The sequence below is a fragment of the Pristis pectinata genome, chromosome 12 (assembly GCF_009764475.1).
Source record: "Pristis pectinata isolate sPriPec2 chromosome 12, sPriPec2.1.pri, whole genome shotgun sequence".
In the NCBI taxonomy this organism is placed as follows: Eukaryota; Metazoa; Chordata; class Chondrichthyes; order Rhinopristiformes; family Pristidae; genus Pristis; species Pristis pectinata.
Genome location: NC_067416.1, coordinates 25,449,955 through 25,460,771, shown reverse-complemented (window position 1 = coordinate 25,460,771; position 10,817 = coordinate 25,449,955). Strand labels below are relative to the sequence as shown.

Genomic DNA, 10,817 nt, shown 5'->3' with positions numbered 1-10,817 from the left:
TATTGATTCAACTTTTCCAGCCCTTCCTGGCTACTTTTGGCAACCATCTGGGCTTCATCTACTGTTTGTAAGTATTGGAAGAGGCTGAAAACATCTGATAGAGATTATCCAATGTTAACATTCAGAAGTTTACAGTTATATAATGATCAAACCGCTCCCCACAAAATCTCCCTTGAGATATCAATTGTGTGAAGATGCTTTTAAAATGTAATGTTTACAAGTCAGGCCTTTTCAACTTATACTGCATACTGTTGCTAATTTTATTTTGGATAGAATAAGCCCAATTTCCTCTCTGTAATGTTGATTGAGGAATCATTTCAACAAGGCTGTTCCCTGTCAGTACTTCATGTTTGTTTGTCTGTGGAAAGCCACTAGAATCCCATCCAACTGGGACTATGAGGTCAGGCATGTCCATAATGAAGAGCAGCCTGACAATATAAAACCACTGTGGTTATGGTTATTTGTGTAAAATCTATTGTTTGCTTTTTTAGCAGCAAGTTGAGCCTACCAAATCTACTCCTCGGGCTAAAGAATACCTATATGGGATCATGTGATTTACTCATTGATTAAATATATAATCAAAATGTGACCATTCTTTACACTTTTTTGTATTTCCTAGTTATAAAATAAAATTTTCTTTCTTGAACTTCAGTAACAACAGTAAAAAAAACAGTGGAATGTACCAAGGTGCAAATAGAGCTATAGGGTAAAACACGTTTTTGTTTTGTTTGCAGTGTTGTGCATTCTTAAAATCAGATGGAGATTTGATTTTAAGAATGCACAACACTGCAAACAAAACAAATGAATTAGCAACCAACTTACAAATTCTGAGGGTTCAGATCCCACCATTGCCAGCAGAGAGATTGAATTCAGCGAATTTGTTAATTTGTGGGAATAGCATCAATTAAAATTACCATAAAAGTTGTCAGATTGTTCAGATCCAGCTGATTCACTTACGTACTCAGGGAAGATAGCTTCTACCCATTCTGGCCAATGTGTAACCCAAATGCAGACAATTTAATTAAAACATAGTGTGCTCTGAGTTTGGCTAGAAAGTTGACATACTGTTGGAGGGCTCTATTGTTAAAGATGAAACGTCACTTCAGGATAAGAGCAAATAGTATCAGACCAATTAACCATTGAAAGTTTGGAGATCTTCGCTGTGGCATGCTGTTTCTCTGGTAGGATGATCCACTCAGAAATGAGAATGCAATGATATAGTCAAATGGTAGAATGAGAGTGGCTCTGGATGTCTCCAACAATGTTTCTGAATCCCAAAAAGTCTCATAGCTTCAATTCAAATGACCAGCATTGTTTTGCTGATCAGCATGTTACCCCCCACTTGCATCTCTCTCTCTCTCTCTCACACACACACACACACACACACACACACACACACACACACACACACACACACACACACACACACACACACACACACACACACACACACACCTGCAGATCTCTCACCCATCTGAGTAATGAATAAATACTCTCCAGATTAAACATCAGTTGGAGAAAGCATTTAGAGATACAGTATACAAAATATACCCTGGGTGAGAGATTTTATTATCCTCACCAGATGGTTTGTTAGTACTAAGACTGACATCAGCATTGTCCTGAAGGATATGACAACCAGACTGGGTCTGTATCTGGTAGTGAAGGAACCAACTTGAGGGAGCAGCCACTTGACCTTGTCTAGCCCAGATTATTTGTCAAGTTTACATTGGTCCACAGCCAAGTAGCATGAGTGAGTACTGTATGATCCTCACAGAGCCAGAGGTAGAAACACCTTCCTTTGTGTAATATGACACTGTCACCCTGCTTACTATGATAGATACAGAAATTCAAAACCTGAGCATCCATAAGGTGCTACAGCACATCAGATGAAGCATTATAAACCACAAAGTCTGCAACCATATGGCCCAGCAGATCACAAGTTCCTCTTTGACATAAAGCAGGGGAAACCAAATTCTTGTTGAAAGCAGTGTAGCGAGAATGTCAGCAGAGCGTTTAGAGAGGTTCCAAGTTAGTAAAGCTACTAGACAGGACTATCTGTACACCAGTAATCAAATTAGCATATTGCAAACATAAGTGGCCCACAAATCTAAAGCTTTGCAGCACAGCCACATATAGATGAGAATGGCAGTTGACAATCAGGTAATTACCAGAAGAAGGAAACCCTCATCCTCAACAATGTTCACCTGATTGGAACCTTAATGTGAGCATGGTGTGAAAATCCAAGAGGTATGTTTGGAATCATTTTTATTCAAAGGTTTTTGACCAGACAGTCACCTTCCAAGAACCCCACCATCATAGATACCAGCATTGGGTCAATTCCATTCACTTCACATGAATTAAGCTTTGTCCAAGTCCAGGTAAGATTTGGCAAAATGTTGGTTGTAGCATTGAAGGTGTGTGCACCAGACTAGCAAGCATTTCCAGTGCTTTGTGACACTGACATTAATTTGCCTAACAAAGTGGAATACTGTTATCTGCTACAAAAAGAGACAAATCTAACCTAAGTAATTAGTGTCTAATCAGACCCCCTCCCAATAATCAGTGAAGTGATGGATGAAGCCATTAATGGTGCCATCATGTTGCACCTGTTCCACAGTAACCTGCACACCAATGTTCAGTTTAGGTTCTGCCAGCTGGCTGCCAACCTTATCATAGCCTTGATTGAGATATGGATCCAAGAACTCTATGCCAGAAGAGCAGCACAGTGTGACTGTCAATAATGTCAAGGCAGCATCCAACCAGTATGGTACCACAGTGCTCTAAAAGAAACTGACATCAATTAGGATTGAAGGGAAAAACACCCCAATGGCTGGAGTCATGCCCGATACAAAGAAGGGTGGTGAAAGTTATTGAAGGGTCTCCTTAAGACAGCATTCTCGACCCAACCAGTTTCAACTACTTCGTCAATGACCTTTTTCTATTTAAAGTCCATATTGCTTGCAGGTGTATCACAATCCTTCCAATAATGAAGCCATTCCATGTTAGAGCACTGCAGAACCTGGGCAGACTCCCAAACTGAGCTGACAAGAGCCTGGTAATATTTGTGCCTCATAAGTGCAAAGCAACAACAGAACCTCGCCATGACCTTCAACGGAACTGTCATGCTTAACGATTTTTGAAATTTTCTTGACAGAAAGGATTTGAAATAAGATGTAATGCCTTTTTAGACAAAAAAAAGTTCCATGTTTGTAAAGAGGCACCAAGCAGAAGGTGGTTAAAATGCTAATTGGAAGCTGTTTCCTCCAGAGACTAAAGAATAAATGGTTTGTTACTTTGTCTAAGTAATGAAGAATATCTTGCACCCATTCTGTTGGAAGGTTTTATTTGATTCTTGTCTGTCTGTGGAGATGGAAATAACTAGATACATCCTACTATTACAAACAGCCTTTTAAAATGGAAAGCAGGGCAAGATTTAATGAGGCTCACAAAGTCTGAAATGATGGAGAAACAATCAGAAGACCTTTCATTTAAGCTAAGTCTGATGACCCATTGAACGTGCAGAAACATGGGATATCCTTGATTTCGGATTGTTACATGAAGAAAGGTTTTAATGCAGCTACATTAAAAACCAAAGACTGTATTCAATTAGGCAATCTGGCAGAAGGAACTACAGGGGAATTCCAGGTGACAGGGTGTATTTGCTGAAGGAGCCTCAACCACCAACAGAAGAGTGGATCAGGAGAAAATAATATTCAAGTAATCTACTCTCAGAAGAAAGGAGGTTGTATGCAGAGGTATGTGCTTGGTGGAAGTTGCTAAGTTAGGTTGCGATGAAGGATTTTGCATTCAGTTGCGGAAGAGGCAGATGAACTTGGAAAGTGAGGACAAGGTAATGAGTGGGACATCCTGAAAGGGACACAAGAGGTAGGATATAAATATAAGGTTTCTTTCTTTTTAGTTTGCTGCTGAGAATGTGAGCTGCAGCATTCTGAATGAACAATATCATGGAACTTAACTCTCAAGCAGGCTTTAAGTATAGTCATGGTGCGTGGGTAACTAGGTCTCGACTGATTTCAGTCCTGAGCTATATTGTAGAAAATACATATAGTAGCACCCCAGAAGGTTTTCTCAGATTTTCTCAAATGCTGCTCTTTTCATTACATGTAAGCTGGAATTTTATTACATGATCTTTCTTGGTCAACGAGTCATTGTGGAGAGTAGAACTGGCCATGTATAGTGGTTCTGAAGTGAATTGCAGGAATTCAACTGTTCCACGAATTCTAGTAAGTCCTGGACCTACAGAAAACCTGGGATGTGCAGAGTTGTAGATTCTGGCTTAAAACTGTCTCTCCACTCCATCACTGGAGTCCATCTTTATTTGAATGCTTTCTGTCATTTCTTAGTTTGACTTTATTTTGTTACTTTTATAAAATTATAAATTTATTTAATTACTTTATTTCTTTTATTTTATGTTTTATGTTTTTTACATGTCTTTGATAAGAGAAAAAACTCTACCCTTAGCTTTGCCTCCTATCAAAGACAGTCAGGGTCTTTTGGGATGTAACATCAGCATTCACCATCTGAAGCCCACTGAAGCCTCACTTCTTACCAACAAGATGACTTATGCAAGGGATGTGGGTCATTTTGCCTTCCACTTTCACTCTAGGGAAATATAGGTAGGTGAGTGAGTCAGGGTAGCAGGTTGAATTCAAGTTGGTTTGAGCCGTTATGAATTAAGAAAATAAGAATTGTTAGCATCTTTGTGAATTTATTGGGTGTTTCTTTTAAATCAGTTTTAGAATGCAAACAGCATTACTTAATATTTCTTCTGTGATAGGTAAATGTTCACTTTCGGTATATTATGCTGTAGTACTATCTTGTATTGTGCATCTGTATGAAATAATAATGGCATGAATAGTACGGGAAATAATAATAGTTCTATGTGCATTTCCCAGCATAAGTGAATTGAACTGGTTTATTATTGGCACTTGTACTGAGGTACAGTGAAAAACTTGTCCTGCATACCATTCATACAGATCAATTCATTACACAGTGCATTGAGGTAGTACAGGGTAAAACAATACAGAATGCAGAGTAAAGTGTCACAGCTACAGAGAAAGTGCAGTGCAGGTGGACAATAAGGTGCAAGGTCATAACGAGGTAGATTGTGAGGTCAAGAGTCCATCTTATCATACTAGGGAAATTTTCAATAGTCTTATAACAGTGGGATAGAAGCTGTCCTTGAGCCTGGTGGTACGTGCTTTCAGGCCTTTGTATATTCTGCCTGATGGGAGAGGGGAGAAGAGAGAATGACCTGGGTGGGTGCGGTGTTTAATTATGCTGGTGCTTTAGCGAGGCAGTGAGAAGTGTAGACAGAGTCCATGGAGGGGAGGCTGATTTCTGTGATATGCTGAGCTGTGTCCACAACTCTCTGCAGTTTATTTCTGGTCTTGGGCAGAGCAGTTACTATACCAGGTCATGATGCATCCAGATGGGATGCTTTCTAAGGTGCATCGATAAAAGTTGATGAGGGTCAAAGGGGACATGCCAAATTTCTTTAGCTTCCTGAGGAAGTAGAGGCACTGGTGAGCTTTCTTGGCTGTGGTGTCGATGTGGTTGGACCAGGATGGGCTATTGGTGATGTTCACTCCTAAGAACTTGAAGCTCTCAACCCTCTTGACCTCAGCACTGTTGAGGTAGACAGATGCATGTGCACCGCCCCCTTCCTGAAGCCAATGACCAGTGCTTTTGTTTTGCTGACATTGAGGGAAAGGCTGTTGTCATGACACCATGTCACTAAGCTCTCTATCTCCTTCCTGTACTCTGACTCGTCATTATTTGAGATACGGCCCACTACAGTGGTATCATCTGCAAACTTGTAGATGGAGTTAGAGCAGAATCTGGCCATGCAGTCATGAGTATACAGGGAGTAGAATAGAGGGTTGAGGACATAGCCTTGTGGGGCACCAATGTTGAGAATAATCATGGCAGAGGTGTTGCTGCCTATCCTTACTGATTGCAGTCTGTTGGAGAGGAAGTCAAGGATCCAGTTGCAGAGGGAGGTGTTGAGTCCCAAGCCTTGGAATTTGGTGCTGAATTTGCTTGGAATTGTAGTATTGAAGGCAGAGCTGTAATCAATAAGCAATAGTCTAACGTAGGTGTCTTCACTGTCCAGATGTTCCAGAGACGAGTATAAGGCCAGGGAGATGGTGTCTGCCATAGACCTGTTTCGGTGGTAGGCAAATCGCAGTGGGTCGAGGTTTCCTGGGAGGCTGGAGTTAATGCGTGCCATGACCAGCCTCTAAGCACTTCATGATGGTGGATGTCTGAGACATGTCATTGAGGCATGTTACCTTATTTTACTTAGGTACCAGGATAATAGTGGTCTTCTTAAAGCAGGTGGCAACCTCAGATTGAAGAAGGAAATGGTTAAAAATGTCTGCAAATACCCCCGCCAGCTGAGCTGCACAGGATCTGAGGATATAGCCAGGGACACCATATGGGCCAGATGCTTTCCTCGGGTTCACTCTCAGGAAGACTGATCTTAAGTCCTCAACAGTAACCGTGGGTTCAGGTGCATATTAGGCTGTCGGCGTGGCTGGTGACATACCACTACCTTTCTCTTCAAAACATGCATGGAATGCATTAAGCTCATTGGAAAGGGATGCGCTGTTGTCAGTGATGCTGCCTGACTTTGCTCTGCAGCTTGTTATAAGTACACCCAAGTTTGAGATTTCTGGATGTGTCTGCAAATGTGGAAGTCCTGAACTTGCTGCCCACTTTCTGCAAGCCATTTCCCAACTGTGATCTGACATCAGTCTCCTCACTGAATCTAGCAGTAGAGTGGAACTTTGTGATTATGCTGGAAATCTGCAGAAAACCCTGACCAAACAACATCTCTATTCACTTACCTAAGAAATAGAAGCAGAAGTAGCTCATTTAGCCCCTTGTCACTACTTAGCCTTTCCATCAAATCACAGCTGATCTTTTATCTCAGGGCCACTTTCCTATATTAGCCATACATCTCCTAATTTCTAAAAATGTATTGATCCCTGCCTTGAATACCCTCCACAAGACTCTTGAGTTAGAGAATTTCAATGATTCGCTACCTTCTGGGTGAAGAAATGTCTTCTCATCTCTGACCCCCTGTTTTGAGACTGTGACCCCTCGATTCTAGACATCCCAGTCAAGGAAAACATCAGCTTCGCTCCTACCCTGTCAAGCCCCGTAGGAATTTTGTATGTTCCAATGAGATCACTTCTCATGCTTCTGAACTCAAGAGATTATAGGCTCAGTCTACTTAATCTTTCTTTATACAACAAACCCACCACACCAGGAATCAATCTGGTGAACCCTTGTTGCACTCCCACTCTTGCAAGTATATCCTTCCTTAGGTAGGGATACCAGACCTGTACACAATATTCCAGATGTGTTTTTGGCAGGCCCCTTTATAATTGGAGCAAGACATCTTTACTTTTGTGCTCAAATCCTCTTACAATATAGGCCAACATATTGTTTGCCTTCCTAATTGCTTGCTGTATCTGCATGTTAACACATTCATGTACGAAGAATACCCCCCCTCTCCCAGGACCCTCTGAACATCAGCACCTTTCGATCACTATTTTTAAAAAAAAATGTGCTTTTCTATTTTTTTTCTACTGAAATGGATGGCTTTACATTCTTCCACATTATATTCTATCTGCAATGCCCTCATCCATTCACCTAAATTGTCAATGGCATTAGAAACTTCTCTGCATCCTCCTCACAGCCTACACTTCCCCTTAGCTTTGTATCATCAGTAACTTAGATATATTACTCTTGATCCCTTTATCCAAATCATTGAAATAGATTGTGAGCAGCTAGGGCTCCAGTATCAATCCTTGTGGCACTTCAGTAGTCACTAGTTTCCAACCCAAAAATGGTCCATTTATTCCTATTCTCTCTTTTCTGTCCATTAACTGATTCTCGGCCTATTGCAGTATATTACCCCCAATACTATGCACTCTAATTTTGTATAATAATCTCTTGAGTGATAGCTTATCAAAGGCCTGCTGAAGGTCCAAATACATCACATAGCTGTATTGCATACATCCAGTTATGCACCCCTTATCTAAACAACCTCAAAAATCTTGAATGGATTTGTCACACATAATTCTCTTTTCATAAATTCATGTTGACTCTTTCCAATCCCATCATTATTTTCTAATTGCTCTGTTACCATTTCCTCAGACATATTTTAGTATTTTCCCTCCTAGAGATGCAAGATAGCCTGTTTTATTGTTCCCTGTTTTCTCTCAACCTCCTTTCCTAAAACTATTTACACTTAGTTTCCAATCTGTGGAAACAGTTCGGTGGAATTTTGCAAGATGACCAGCAGTGCTTCTACTATCTTCGTACCCACCTCCTTTAACACCCTAGGATTCAGATTAACAGGTCCCTTTCAGTCCCATTATTTTGTCTAAAGCTAATTTTTACTGATGCTAATTTTTTGAGCTCTTCCATTCATTCTAGAAGTTATGTAGTTCTCTACTATTTCGGTGCCGTCTTCTCTGCCTTTTCCTTACTCCCCGATATAATTTCTTCCATCTCGTTTTGCAAGGGACCCACATTAACTTTAATTTATCTTTTCTCTCAGTTACATAGAAGCTCTTACTGATTTGTGTTTCTTGGTAGCTTTCCCAGTCCTTATCAATGCCCTGGTCCTCCTTTGCTGAATTCTGAAATATTCTTAATCGTCATGTTCACTGTTTATTTTTGGTTTTGTGCTTTTTCTTTTGAACTAATAGTATCTTTAACGTCGCTTCATAGCCACTGGCTGGACCAGTTTCCCTCTTTTTAACAGGGATATGTATTACATGTAAAAGAAGTATTAGTTCTTTAAATATTAGCCATTACTTTTTACAGACATACCTTTTAATGTAGTTTTTTAATCTATCAAAGCCATCTCACACCTTATAGTTAGGTTTATTCAGATTTAAGATCCTCATTTCAGTTTGAACTTAACCACTTTCAATTTTTAGATTAAACTCTACCATATTCTGACCATTGTTCCCTAAAGACTCCTTTAGTGACAGATCATCAATTAACCCTTTCTGATTACACAATACTAGATCTAAAATAGCCTTTTCCCTCATTTCTTCCTAAACATATAAATCTAGAATCCACTCCATGAATCCATCCTCCAAAGTATTACTGCATTTGATTTCCCCAGTTTTATTGTGGATTGAAGTCCTCCATGATTTTTGTGTTTGCCTTGTTACATGCACCTCTATTTTCTTGATATATACCATGCTCTGCATTACTACCACTGTTCGGAGACGTATATAAATCCCAATGTTTTTTGCCCCTTGTTGTTTCTTAAGTGCACACAAACTAATGCTACTTCTTGATTTTCTAAGCTATGGTCAATCCCTATTGCATTTACCTCATTCGTTATTATTTGGGATGCCCCATACCATTTTCCATTTTGTCTCTCTCTTCTGACAGTTAATTTCCTGGAATATTTAATTCCCAGCTTTGCTCACTTTGTAACCACATCTCTAATGGCTATTAGATCATACACATTTATTTCTATTTGCACCATTAATTCACTTATCTTGCTATGAAAGCTGTCTGCATTCAGATAAAGGGCCTTCAGTTTTGTCTTTTTGCCACTTTTGTCTTTTTGCCATTTTTGTCTGCTCTGACTCAAACTGGGCATATATTCTTTTGTTTCGAAATATTGTCCCTTCTGAAACACTATAGTATTGTTACCCACTTTGCTGTCCTGCATTTCACCACATCCTTTCTCTTTAACTTTCTAAACTTCTCCTCACCGGAATTTCCATCCTACCACTCTTGTTCCCCTTACACACACAGACACACTAATTTAAAGCCTTACCTCCAGTCCTAGCTGATTCTATGGGAGGCTGGTCCCAGCCTGATTCAATTGAACCCTGCCTCATCAGAATATCTCTCTCCTTCTCAGTTCTGGTGCTAGTGTTCCATGAATTGAAACCCATTTCTCTCTCACCTATTTTTGAGACATAAATTTAATTCTCTGATCTTATTTATCTTATGCCAATTTGCACATAACTAAGATAGCAATCCAAAGATCTTCATGGTTCTTTTTAATTTGGCACTTAGCTGCTCACATCCGTTTAGCAGAACCTTCTATTTTCCCATCTGTGTCATTGTTTCCCACATGGACCACAACATCTAGATCTTTCCCCTCTCATTCCAGGTTTCTCTCTCCAGCCCAAGGAGATGTCAAGTTAGGACTCATGCTTGCAGCTACAGAGAACCCCCAACCCCCAACCCCACCCATTCAAATGTTCCCTGTTATTACTACTTTCTTTTTCAGTCGCCCAACCTGAAAGGCTCCTTAGATCATGAGGCTGTAGTCTGTTTGCTCATTGACTCTGCAGTCTATGTCATCCATTCACACAGGGTGCAAGAACCTCGTACCTCTTGGACAAATGTAAGAGCTGAAACTCCTGCTTTGCTACTGTCTGCATTTCTATACCTAGATCACTTGTAGTTACATCCTCCTGTCTTCTTGAACTGACCTATTTATATAGTATTTAATCTGAGAGGTGTGGCTGCCTCTTGAAACAGTATCCAAGTACCTTCCCCCTCCCTTGTAGTGCTTGAAGCTCAGATTCCAGCCAATTCACTCTGAGCCAAATTTCTTTGAGCTGCATTTACTGGAAATTTGGTTGCTAAGGGTCACAGTGGTTTGAATCAACTCCCACATACTGCAGATACAACACGTACCTGCCATGCTTCTCTTGAAATAGTTAGGTAACTTAATTAATTTATTCAATTTTGTCACTGTCACCATGGCCTCACCAAAGTCCTTTTCTCACTGGAGTCTG

General features: G+C 40.2%; 1 protein-coding gene across 3 annotated transcripts in view; it reads left to right on the top strand.

The window, feature by feature from the left end:
- ebf3a (EBF transcription factor 3a) overlaps nucleotides 1–10,817 on the top strand; it is a 114,262-nt gene that overhangs the window by 17,781 nt on the left and 85,664 nt on the right. The gene's annotated exons all lie outside the window — the stretch shown is intronic.